The sequence below is a fragment of the Heptranchias perlo genome, unplaced genomic scaffold, assembly GCF_035084215.1.
Source record: "Heptranchias perlo isolate sHepPer1 unplaced genomic scaffold, sHepPer1.hap1 HAP1_SCAFFOLD_70, whole genome shotgun sequence".
Taxonomy (NCBI): Eukaryota; Metazoa; Chordata; class Chondrichthyes; order Hexanchiformes; family Hexanchidae; genus Heptranchias; species Heptranchias perlo.
The window spans coordinates 637,647-651,223 of record NW_027139729.1 but is presented as its reverse complement, the minus strand read 5'-3'; the positions used below and the strand labels follow the sequence as shown (position 1 = coordinate 651,223).

The 13,577-nt window shown below is 46.9% G+C and overlaps 3 non-coding genes across 3 annotated transcripts; 1 reads left to right on the top strand and 2 right to left on the bottom strand.

The window, feature by feature from the left end:
• Window positions 1-4,916: 4,916 nt before the first annotated feature.
• Window positions 4,917-4,988, bottom strand: trnaa-ugc (transfer RNA alanine (anticodon UGC)). Its single transcript has one exon. It is a non-coding gene; the product is annotated as a tRNA-Ala (tRNA).
• A 468-nt stretch (window positions 4,989-5,456) lies between these two features.
• On the bottom strand, window positions 5,457-5,528 carry trnaa-cgc (transfer RNA alanine (anticodon CGC)). The gene has a single exon. It is a non-coding gene; the product is annotated as a tRNA-Ala (tRNA).
• Window positions 5,529-8,796: 3,268 nt separating this feature from the next.
• Window positions 8,797-8,868, top strand: trnaa-ugc (transfer RNA alanine (anticodon UGC)). The gene has a single exon. It is a non-coding gene; the product is annotated as a tRNA-Ala (tRNA).
• The last annotated feature ends 4,709 nt before the right edge of the window (window positions 8,869-13,577 follow it).

Here is a 13,577-nt window from a genome sequence, read left to right as displayed (position 1 = left end):
CACCCAGTCCTTACTGACCTGCATTGGCTTCCAGTCTCCGAAGCCTGTCGTATATTTTTTATTGTTCCTTGCACTTAAATCCACTAGGGCCTCACCCCTCCCTATCTCTGTAACCTCCTCCAGCCCTGCAGCCAATGCCAAATACCTCCCTATCTCTGTAACCTCCTCCCGCCCTGCAGCCATTCCCCCACCTCACGCGCTTGTGCATCCACAGTTAATTTGCTCTACTTTTGACAGCCGTGCCTTCAGCCATATCCACGCTCCAGAATGCCCTCCCTATGCCCCTCCATCTCCCTCTACCCCTTTCTGGTATCAGGCATGGCTCAGTGGTAGCGGTCTCGCTTCTGAGTTGGAAAGTTGTGAGTTTTAGTCCCACTCCAGAGACTTGAACACATAATCCAAGCTGACACTACAGTGCAGTACTGAGGCAGCACTGCACTGTCGGAGATATCGACTGACGTAAGACGCGTTAAACGGAAGGCCCATCGACCTTCTCAGGTAGATATAACAGATCACACGGCAATATTCGAGAATAAACAGAGGAGTTCTCCCCAGTGACCTGGGCAATATTTATCCCTCAACTAATATAACTGAAACCGATTTTTTGGTCATTTATCTCATTGCAGTTTGTATGAGCTTGCTGTGTGCAAATTTGCTGGCGCGTTTCCCACATTACCACAGTGACTACACTTCAAAGTGCACTTCATTGACTGTAAAGCATTTTGGGACGTCTGGGGGTCTTGAAAGGCGCTGTATAAAGGCAAGTCCTTTCCTTCTTTCAGACCTTCCATGAAAGCCATCTCTTGTGTCATGATTTTCTCATGGCGCCAAATATCTCCTTCTTCAGCTGGAGTTCCATGTTTGTCTGATTATACCTCAGTAAATCGGATTGGTCTAATTATCTATGCGGGGTTAAATGCGCTGTTTAAATGCAAGTCGTTATTTCTCTGAGTTGTAAATTTTCAGTGCATTTGCTACGAACAGCCAATCGAAACCTTATAGTAGTGTCGTCACTGTTGCCCACGTGTTCCCCCACACAGAAGTCTGATCCGAGCTCAGGCTCGTAATAAACACTTGATTAAATATATGGTTACCTCGTGAAGGATTTTGGACCTTTCAATATGGATCTTTCACTTGCTGAAGGAGCAGAGTTTGGTTCAACACAGGATGGAACACTAGACTTGACTATTCAAGACTGCATTCTGGGAAGATTGAACAAGTTCAAAAGGTTTTATTATTGCTTCAGATTGTTTAGAAGTCTAACTGAGACGATGTACTTGCGTTGAGGTGAGCGGCGAGGTTAAAGTTAAGACAGCTGCCGAGCTCGGAATTGAAGTCTGTGGGAAACTGTCGTAAACTTCAGATGCTGCAGCAACAGTTTGTTTGAACAATGGGAAAGAGAGAGAGGGAAAGGAGAGAGAGTGAAAAGTTCCAGCAGCTTGTTTTTACCAGCGAGGATGGGAAAACATTTCTCCTCATTTCCCCTCCAGTTCTTTTGCCAATTATTTTGAATCTCTGTCCTTTGGTTATTGACCCACTTGCCGGTGGAAACAGTTTCTCCCTTTTTGGCTGCACAAACCCCTCATTATTTTGAATACCTCTATTAGGTCTCCCCTCAAGCTTCTCTGCTCCAAGGAGAACAAACCCAGATTCTCCAATCTCTCCACATAACGGAAGTCCCTCTTCCCTGGCATCATCCTAATGAAGCTCCTCCGTACCCTCTCCAAGGCCTTGCCATCTTTCCTAAAGTGTACTGTCCAGAATTGTACACAACACTCAAGCTGAGGCCTAACCAGTTCAGCGTGACTTCCTTGTGTTTGTATTCAATGCCACTATTTAGAAAGCCAAGTGTCCCATTCACTTTCATAGCCGCCTGTTCAACTGGCCCTGTCGCCTTCAACGATTTGTAAATATGCACACCCAGGCCCCTCTGCTCTTGGATCTACTGAAAATAGTACCATTTATCAACTTGCCCTGTCACCTTCAAAGATTGGTGAATATAGACCCCCAGGTCCCACTGCTCTTCCACCCCCTCAAAATAGTACCATTTAGATGCAACTGGCTCTACACGTGGTTCCTCCAAAAGTGCATGAATTCACTCTTATCCGCATTAAATTTCAACTGCCATGTCTCCGCCTATTTCGTCAGCCTGCCTATGTTCTCCTGAAGTCTGCTACTATCCTGCTCACTGTTTATGTTTCGAATTTTGGCTACAATTGTGAAAAGATCCTCTGAGGCTCGCCTCACCTTTAAACACAAGGACAGGCAAGACTTCCGTTACCTCGTGAAAAACCTAATGCTCGGCACAGGATCGCATTCAGTGGAAGAGCGCACGCACCGTATCAATGGTTCCAAACCCAGGGCTGGATTGCGGGCCCAGTGAGAGATTATTCCACTTCGACAGATTGGGGAGGACCTGGTACAAGAGTTTAGACTACGCAGAGGTTGGAATAGGGTGGATTTTAGGCGGTTCTCCTTTTCCCAGTGAGTAGTGAGCCTCTGGAATGCGTTGCTGGCTGGTGCGGTCGGTGCTGACTCTCTGCCTGCCTTCTCCAGGGAGCTGGACCGGTTTTTGGCTGGGGCAGAGGTCACAATATATAAAAGGTAAGAGGATTTACAGTTAGTGTCCGTACATTCCATGTGATCTCCTGGACTGATTTCGATCACCTGAGGAGGTGGGGGAGGAATTTTCCAGTGTATTCTATCCCTTAAAGGCCCTGGATTTTTCTCAGGATCTTTGCCTCTCCCAGGAGATTACACGGCTGCGGGCGGGTGAGGGGGAGTAAGTGTCAGTAATGATGCTCCAGCAATCCCGAGTGAGGGGCAGGCCTGATGGACCAGCTGGTCTTTTACTGCCCGTCATTTCCGTATGTTCGTCTACATCCCCAGCTCGTCATGTTGTTTTCAACGAAACGATCTTCGCACAAACCCACACCTGGGGCATGTGCTGCGTCTGTCTTTAGTGAAACGTGACTCAATGTCTCTGCTCCTCACGTTATTCTCCTCTAAAGTTCAAGGGCTCGAAATATTCTTGCAGGCCTCTGCTACAATGTGCCTGAGAATTTCTAGTCCCGTCCAGCCGTCTGCTACGTGTCTAGGTGGCTGTTGTCCGCTTGGAGCACAAGAGGAGATGACTTTCAACCCAGTAAATCATTGGGTGGTCTTAAGACAGTGAACACTCAGTCCTTATACCCTTGGTTATAGTTCTATTGGATTCGGGGTTGTAGCTCAGTGGTATAGCGCCTGCTTTGCGTGTATATATTTCTGGGTTCAATATCTAACATCTCCAACATTTATTTTCACCAGAATGTCCCACAGAAAGATGAATCGTGCTTTCAGAGGGAAGCGAGTTCCAACTTCTGAGACAAACATTCAATTGTCCCGGAGCAGGACTTCATCTCACGGTCCCCTCAGCTGCTCAGCTCATACCAGCCGCCGACTGACCGGAATTCAAAACTCGAACCATAAAGTGCTTGGAGAGAGAACCCGGGACCTCATACACGCGAAGCACGCGATCTATCACTGAGCTACATCACCAGATAGGGAAGACCTCTAACCAAATATAAAAGGACTCAGTGCCTCACTTTCCTAAGGCCATCCGAGGATTTACTGGGTTGAAAAGCATCACCTTTTGTACTCCAAGCAGACAACTATACCGAGGTATGCGGACCTGATATACTCAGAGACTCTGAGTAATGAGAAAGGGGGCGTTGAGAAGTAAGACTGGGAGAGGGGGAGAGCCACCATGGGCTCTGCTGTAAAGCATCCTTCCTATTCGAGGGCGCAATTTTGGTACGTTATCAGTCACTTTGCCTCTGATTGGACGGGACTAGAAATGCTCAGGCACATTGTAGCAGAGGCCGGCAAGAATATTTCGAGTCCTTGAGCTTCAGAGGAGGGCAACTTAAGGCCTGGAGAGTATTGCGTCTCATTTCACTATAGACGGATGCAGGACTTGCCCCAGGTGTAGGTTTGTGTTTAAAGATCACTTCACTGAAAACACCTTGACGATCTGGGGTTATAGACCGGCATGACGGGCGGGAAAACAGTTGGTTCATCAATCCTGCCCCACATGCCTAGAGCATCGTGACCAGACATTTCCTCCCTACAAAACCCGCCCCACCCACCGGAAACATGTAATCTCCTGGGAGCGGTTACAAATCAGAAAAACAATCAAAAGCCGATAATGAGGGCGAATTCTGGGAGATTCCTCCCCGACTCCCTCAGGCGATCGAATCGAGTTCAGTGGATCACACTGACCATGTGCAGGTTAACTGTAAAACCACTCACCTTCTATATGATGCGATCTCTGCCCCAGTCAAGAAATGGCCCAGATCCCTCGAGAACGCGGAGGGAGTCAGCACCCACCACACCAGCCAGAATTGCATTCCAGAGACTCACTACTCTCTGGGAAAAGAAGAATCACCGAACATTAAGAATATTTTTACCTCTGTGTGGTCTGAACGCCTGTCAGCTGCTCCTCCCCAATCTGTGAAACTGGATGGTGGTGAACCTGTGGAATTCTCTACCACAGAAGGCTGTGGAGGCGAAGTCACTGAATATATTTAAGAAGCAGATAGAGAGATTTCGACACACACAAGGCATCAAGGGGTATGGGGAGAGCGCGGAATTATGGTATTGAGGTAGCGGATCAGCCATGATCCGATTGAATGGCGGAGCAGGCTCGAAGGGCCGAATGGCCGACTCGTGATCCTATTTTCGATGTTTTAATAACTCCGCACGCAATCCAGCCCCAGGACGGCAGCCATTTCAAAGGCGCGTGCGCGCTTCCATTGAATTTTATCCTGTGCAGAGCATTTGCCTTTTCTCGAGGTCAAGAAACCCTTTCCTGTCCTTGTGTGTGAAGGTAAGGTGAGGACAAGAGGGTCTTTTCAAAATTTCAAACATAAATAATTTGGAAATGCCGGGGATTGAACCCGGGACCTCATACATGCAAAGCATGCGCTCTACCACTGAGCTACATCCCCTCTGCAAAGTCTGCTCCACTTTAGAAATAAACAAGTGGGATTTCAGCTCCGTCTCTCCCGGACAACGAGATGCCCAGTCATCACACGTGCTCACAATGATGAACCTCCGTTTCAGTTCACGGGGTTTCTGCTCCTCTTTACTTTGAACTTTCCAAAAAAAAGTCAGCGGAAATAAAAAAATACAATTGCCAATAGTCAGTGACGAGGCTGACATCCAACCTCTGAATCATAAAGTGAGATGGATGAATGACACAGCGTCAAACAAGAGCTGGGACTGCTCGCTAGACATTGCACTGTCACATATTCCGGTCAGTCGGCGGCTGTTATGAGCTGAGCTGCTGAGGGGACCGTGAGATGAAGTCCTGCTCCGGGACAATTTAATGCTTGTGGAGCCTCAGAAGTTGGAACTCGCTGAGCTCAGAAAGCGCGATTCGCCTTTCCGTGCGTAATTCTGATGAAAAATATTTTTGGAGATGCTGGGGATTGAACCCAGGACCTCATACATGCGAAGCATGCGCTCTACCACTGAGCTACATCCCCCGATGAAATAAATAGCTACCCAACGAAAGAAGAACGGATTATCCTCATTTTATGAGACCACCCATGGTGGGTCTGCCACGTGATAGATTATTTCCAGTTTCAAAGATTGCGGAGGAGCGGGGAACAGGCGTTGAGACGACACAGAGGGAAGAATCTTCTGGATGTTAGGCGGTTCTTTATTTCCCAGAGTGTGGTGAGTCTCTGGAATGCATTGCCGGCTGGTCTGGTGGGTGCTGACACTTTGTATACTTGGCTTAAAATCATCTAGTTTTCTGTTCCAAGCAGACAATTAAAGATGAAGTATGCGGACCTGATACAACTGTGGGTGAACGGAAGGAACCAGGCCTCGGCACTCAGTCTAATGAGAAAGGGGGAGTTGAGAAGAAAGGCTGGGAAAGGGGGGAGAAAGACCTTGAACTGTGCTGTAAACATCCTTCCTATTTCAGGGCGCATTTTTCGAACGCTCCCGTTATCAGTCACTTTACTCACGGTTGGACGGGACTCGAAATGCTCAGGCACATTGTAGCAGAGGCCGGCAAGAATATTTCGAGTCCTCCTGCTTCAGAGAAGGGCGAGGTGATGCACAGGCAGCATTGAGTCTCATTTCACTATAAAGGGCCAGGTGTGAGTTTGTGTTTAAAGATCACTTCACAAAAACACCTTAACGATCTGAGGTTACTGACGGACGTGATGGTCAGGAAAAGACCAGCTGGTTCATCAATCCTGTCCCACATGCCCGGAGCATCGTGACTGGACACTTCCTACCGACACCACCCGCCCCACCCACCGGAAACATGTAATCTCCTGGGAGCGGTGACAAACCAGGAAAAAATCCAGGGCCACGAAGGAAGGGAAATTCTGGGAAATTCCTCCTCGACTCGCTCAGGCGATCGAATCGAGTTCAGTGGATCACACTGACCATGTGTAGGTTAACTGTAAAACCAATCACCTTCTATATGATGCGATCTCTGCCTCAGTCAAGAACTGGTCCAGATCCATCCAGATGGCCGAGAGTCAGCACCCACCGCACCAGCCGGCAATGCATTCCTGAGACTCAGTACTCTCTGGGAAAAGAAGAACCGCCGAACATCCAGACTATTGCTACCTCTGTGTGGTCGAAAACGCCTGTCCGCTGCTCCTCCCCGATCTTTGAAACTGGAAATAATCCATCACGTTTCACACCCACCATGGGTAGCCTCATAATCAGTTCTTCTTTACTTGGTTAGTCTCGGCTGCAGTCTGGGGATATAGCTCAGTGGTGGAGCGCATGTTTCGTATGTATGAAAGCTCTGGGTTCAATCCCCAGCATCTCCAAAAATATTTTTTCATCAGAATGACGCACGGAAATGTGAATGACGCTTTCTGAGCGCAGCGAGTTCCAACTTCTCAGGCTCCACAAGCATTAAATTATCCCGGAGCAGGACTTCATCTCACGGTCCCCTCAGCAGCTCAGCTCATAGCCGCCGCCGACTGACTGGAATGTGTGTCAGTGCAATGTCGAGCGAGCAGTCTCAGCTCTTGTTTGACGCTGTGTCATTCATCCATCTCACTTTTTGATTCAGAGGTTGGATTTCAGCTTCGTCACTGAGGAGTGGCAATTGTATTTTTTTAAATTTCCGCTGACTTTTTTTTTGGAAAGTTCAAAGTAAAGAGGAGCAGAAACCCCGTGAACTGAAGCAGAGGTTGAACATTGTGAGCACGTGAGCACTGGTCATCGCATTGTCCGGGAGAGACAGAGCGGAAAGCCCACTTTTTAATTCTAAATTTGAAGCAGTTTTGGTGAGGGGATGTAGCTCAGTGGTAGAGCGTATGAGGTCCCGGGTTCAATCCCCGGCATCTCCAAACGCTTTATGTTTCGAATTTTGAAAAGGCCCTCTTGTCCTCACCTCACCTTCACACACAAGGACAGGAAAGGGTTTCTTCACCTCGAGAAAAACCGAACGCTCTGCTCACGATAAAATTCAATGGAAGCACGCACGCGCCTTTGAAATGGCTCCCATCCCGGGGCTGGAGAGCGGGCCCGGTAATAATAACAGGGAAAATAGGATCACGAGTCGGACATTCGGCCCTTCGACCCTGCTCCGCCATTATATATGTTCATGGCTGATCCTCTATCTCAATACCATATTCCCGCTCTCTCTCCATACGCTTTGATGCCTTCTGTGTGTTGAAATCTGTCTTTCTTAAATATATTCAGTGACTTGGCCTCCACAGCCTTCTGTGATAGAGAATTCCACAGGTTCACCACCCTCTGAGTGAAGAAATAGATCATACCCAGTTTCACAGATCGGGGAGGAGCAGCGGACAGGCGTTCAGACGACACAGAGGCAGGAAGAGTCTGGATGTTCGGCGGTTCTTCATTTCCCAGAGAGTACTGAGTCTCTGGAATACATTGCCGGCTGGTGTGGTGGGTGCTGACTCTCTCTCCGCCTTCTGGATGGATCTGGACCAGTTCTTGACTGAGGCAGAGATCGCATCATATAGAAGGTGAGTGGTTTTACAGTTAACCTACACATGGTCAGTGTGATCCACTGAACTCGATTCGATCGTCTGAGGGATTCGGGGAGGAATTTCCCAGAATTTCCCATCCTTATTGGCGCTGGATTTGTTTCTAGTTTGTCGCCGCTCCCAGGAGATTACATGTTTCCGGTGGGTGGGGCGGGTGGTGTCGGTAGGAAGTGTCCAGTCACGATGCTCCAGGCATGTGGGGCAGGATTGATGAACCAACTGGTCTTTTCCTGACCATCATGTCCGTCTGTAGCCCCAGATCGTCAAGGTGTTTTCAGTGAAGTGATCCTTAAAAACAAACACACACCAGGGGCAAGTCCTGCATCCGTCCATAGTGAAATTATCCTCAATGCTGTCTGTATCTCACCTTACCCTCCTCTGAAGCTCAAGGACTGGAAATATTCTTGCCGGCCTCTGCCACAATGTGCCTGAGGATTTCTAGTCCCGTCCAACCGTAAGCAAAGTGACTGATAACGGGAGCGTTCGAAAAATGTGCCCTGAAATCGGAAGGATGGTTACAGCACAGCCAAAGGAGGCTCTCCCCCTCTCCCAGCCTTTCTTCTCAACGCCCCCTTTCTCATTGCTCTGAGTGCCGAGGCCTGGTTTCTTCCGTTCACCCACAATTACATCAGATCCGCAAACTTCATGTTTAATTGTCTGGTTGGAGCAGAAAAAGAGATGAATTGAAGCCCAAAAAAAAACCTTATGTGGCCTCATAAAATGAAGGAGATCAGCTCTTCGTTGGAATGGGTCCCTATCTGAGGATGTAGCTCAGTGGTAGAGCGCGTGCTTTGCATGTATGAGGTCCTGGGTTCAATCCCCAGCATCTCCAAAGCTATTTTTTCACCAGAATTACCCACAGAAAGACGAATTTTGATTTCGGTGTGCCGCGAATTTCAATCTCTGAGGCTCCACAAGCATCAAATTGCCCCTGAGCAGGATTTCATCTCACGGTCTCCTCAGCAACTCAGCTCAAAACAGCCGCCGACTGATCGGAATGTGTGACGGTGCAATGTCCAGCGAGCAGTTCGAAGAACAGCGACCTGAAACAGAAATGCTGGTCGGCACAGCCCGAGGAGACTCGCCTCTCTCCCAGACTTTCTTCGCAACGCTCCCTTTCTCATTTCTTTGAGTGACGAGTCCTGGTTTCTTCTATTCACCCACCGGGTACGGTGGTATAGTGGTTAGGTTACTGGACTAGCAATCGAGAGACCTGAACGAATAAGGTGGCGTCATGAATTCGAATCCCGCCACGGCAGCTGGGGAATTTAACATTAATTAATTAAATAAAATCTGGAATTAAAATACTTGTATCAGGTCCGCATACCTCAAAGCAGCTGAAAAGAGGAAATGCTTTTCAGCACATTAAATCCTCGGGTTTCCTTAGGAAAGTGAGGCACTCAGTCCTTTTACACTTGGTTAGAGGTCGTTATTATCTGGTGATGGAGCTCAGTGAAAGACCGCATGCTTCGCGTGTGTGAGGTCTCAGGTTCCATGCCCAAACACTTTACCTTTTGAATTCTGGTCAGTCGGCGGCTGTTATGAGCTGAGCTGCTGAGGGGACCGTGAGATGAAGTCCTGCTCCGGGACAATTGAATGTTTGTCTCAGAAGTTGTAACTCGCTTCCCTCTGAAAGCACGATTCTTCTTTCTGTGGGACATTCTGGTGAAAATAAATGTTGGAGATGTTAGATATTGAACCCAGAAATTTATACACGCCAAGCAGGCGCTATACCACTGAGCTACAACCCCGAATCCAATAGAACTATAACCAAGGGTATAAGGACTGAGTGTTCACTGTCTTAACACCACCCAATGATTTACTGAAATTTCGAGGTTTTCATTTTCACATCGTTCACCTGACGAAGGAGGAAGCCTCCGAAAGCTTGTGAATTTAAAATCAAATTGCTGGACTATAACTTGGTGTTGTAAAATTGTTTACAATTGTCAACCCCAGTCCATCACCGGCATCTCCACATCAGTTATATTAGTTGAGGGATAAATATTGCCCAGGTCAATGGGGAGAACTCCCCTGTTTATTCTTGAATATTGCCGTGTGATCTTTTATATCTACCTGAGAGGGCAGATAGGCCGTTTAACGTGTCTTACGTAAGTCGATATCTCCGACAGTGCAATACTGCCTCAATACTGCACTGTAGTGTCAGCTTGGATATTGTGTTCAAGTCTCTGGAGTGGGACTAAAACTCACAACTTTCCAACGCAGAAGTGAGACCGCTACCACTGAGCCACGCCTGATACCTGAAAGGCGTAGAGGGAGATGGAGGGGCAGAGGGAGGGCATTCAGGAGTGTGGATATGGCTGAAGGCACGGCTCTCAAAAGTAGGGCAAATGGACTGTGGATGCACAAGCGCTAGAGGTGGGGGAATGGAATATTTGGCAGGGGCTGCAGGGCTGGAGGAGTTTAGAGAGATAGGGAGGGGTGAGGCCCTAGTGGATTTAAGTGTATGGAACAATAAAAATAAACTACAGGCTTCGGAGACTGGAAACCAATGCAGTTCAGTGAGGTTTGGATGATTTGTGAGGGACTCACCAATCAAAAAGAGAGGGGTGGAGATTGAATCAGTGGCAAGGATGTGGAGATTGGGAGGGGGTCAAAGATCTTGACTTCACAATTTTTAACTGGAGGAAATTATGGCTCCTCTAAAACAGAATGTTGCTATGACAACTCAAAGACACTGGAAGGGTCAAGAGAGGCGGTGGTTTTGTCAGCGTAAATCTGAAAGCTGGTCCATGTCTGCGGACAATGTCACCAAAGGGCATCATGTGGATGAGGAAGAGGAGGGAGCCAAGGATTGAACCTTTAGATACATCAGAGATAACGGCGATAGGGTGGGAAGAGAAGCTTCTCCTGGCTATGATCAGACAGGTGAGTGGAACCAAGCGAGGGATGTCCCACCAAAAGAGGCCAATGATCGATGAATGAGGAAGTCACGGGTGGGTTTCCTGTCGGTGAGGTGGAGAGTGCGGAGATAGGGGAGGGGTGGGCCATGGAGGGATTTAACCCCCATGCTGAAAATGTTAAAAGTAATGCAATCGGGAACTGGGAGTTAGTGAGGGTCCGTGAGGCCAAGCATGACCTGGTGCTGGTTGGAAGGAGGAGGCTGAATGACCGGACAAGCGTGCATTGGAGGAATGGAGTCTGGAGGGTCAGAGGCATTAATGAAGGTTTTAATGGCAATATGCTGAGGAAGGAATGGAGGCGGATGAGGGAAGCACGGGGCCTTTGTGATGGAGGTCAAATCGGGTCATGAGCTCAGCTCGGGGTTACACAGGGCCAATTTTACTGCAGCCTTCAACCAATGTAAAATAAACGGGGAAATATCTGCAGTATAATAACGGAGAGAGGAATGGCAATGAAACTCGTTTAGTGACCCCTGATATCACGCACAATCCTAAGCATGACCATCAACTGTCCCCGTGTCAGAGACTCAAAATACATATTTTAACTGGGAAACTTCAGGAACAGAGTGCAACGGGTCTGCTTTTGCCACTGGATTCAGTGTAGACGCGGTGAAATCGGTAAATGTATATATGAATCGGCAGGAGTGAACATGGTCAATACAATTATATGAAAACTGTAAATGAAGCCGCTGATTGTTATTAGACCAGTCCTTTCTGAACAAAGCTTTTAACTTTATTCCTGAGAGAAGTCTCATTAAGACAAGGTTCTGAACTTTGAGATGTTTTTGATATATCCACGTCATCATTTACATTGGAGACAAAGCTGCTGATGTAATGTGTTTGTTCAGGTGACTGTAACTAATAGCAATGATCAGGGGTATAACCGTGTCAGTGGAGATTTATCCCCTGTATAAATTAAGCTCGTTGCAATGTATCAGCGCAGAGTGCTTTCTGGAGCTCCGGTTTACAGATCAGCAGAAGTCACTGCTTCTCACAGAAATGGGATATTCAGTACTGTTTCAGATCGAACGCATTTACTATCCTGTTCTTGCAGCCATTGGAGTCCCGGGTAAGCCGTTATCTCATCTGTGAATATTGTAAATCGGTGCTATCTGTGCTGCTGTACTTGGCTAATTATTTTTCTCCCACCATGTTTTGCGCAGTCGCCTCTTATATCAGTTGAATGATTGAATGTTTAAAGTCTCTGCTCTTTCAGTCTTGTAGGAGCTGCATTATATCTGTAATGAACATTGTATATCCAACCCTGGCAGTGTTACTGGATTGTTCTCTGTACTGAATATAATGTTGAATAATGGTATGTACTTAAATTCAAAACGTTCGGTCTTGAAGGAGCTGCATTATATCTATTATGATCATTACATATCCAACCCTGGCATTGTTACTGGATTATTCTGTGCACTGAATTTATCGTGGAATAATGGTCTACCCTTCAAACGGTCGGTCCTGTAGCAATTGCATTATATCTATAGTGAACGTTGTTTATCCAACCCTGGCTTTGTTACTGGATTATTCTCTGTATTGAATGTATTGGAATCAGTTGTCTGGGCTAAGAGCTGGTATCAGACCATCAGGATTGGTTAACATTTTCATGTTGTTGAAATAACCTGACCTGGAAAATTTTTCTATAAATGTGTTTTCAGTGATTGATAATGAGACAGCTCACGGTCTCAGTGATACAAGGAGGCAGCGCAATGTCCGCCCTCCACAATAACATGGTTTAGTTTAAGTGGCATTTCATTGTATTTATTGGTTATCACTGTTATGAAATATTATTTCATTATGTATGTATCTGACGCAGCTCCAGAAGTCTGGTTACTGAACAGCGTTTGCTGCTGATTCTTTCATATCTCATTATCTGCTTCACTGTGGATGAATTCACTGTAAAATGTAATGTTTTGAGGTTATGTTGTATCAGTTTGCACTTTACCTGTAGGAATCATGAGCCCTTCGATTTATCTGCAGATTTTCAGCAGCAGCGGAGATGTTGGCGTTTTGTTAATTGAACAATGCCGCCATCTAACGGTGTACTTTGTAATTACAGGAGAAGGAATTTCAATTATTGTGAGGTGTGTCTGGGAGAGGGATTCAATTCTGTTTATTCCATCAATTGTCGATGAAGTGAACAGTGTAGGTGAACAGCTGGAGACTTGGAAGATCTGTAGAAACATTAAACTGTTCACAGAGGCTTCACTATTCAACAAACTGACACTAAGAATAGAATCTTTGGAACACGGGGCTGGTGAAGAGAAAACAGGCGCAGGATGTTAGGATTTACTCGGATGTGAAAAGGGGCATTGAAAAAGAGTGTAGAGAGAGTGCGGAGAGATAGAGAGGAGCGATAGAGAACGCAACTGAGAAAAAAAACGAGAGAGAGGTGCAGAAGGAACGAGAGAAAGAGAAAGACAGAGAGAGAGAGAGAATGGGGGAGAGAGAGAAAGAGAGACAGATAGGCAGAATGAGAGAGAAGGAGAGAAAGAGAGATGGAGGGAGAAAGCGGGATGAATTGCTGAAACTTGGAATACAATTATGAAGAGGAAATGTGACATAAAGGCGTTATTAGAATGTTGTCAGATTGTGAGAGTTTTATTGTACTCTCTCC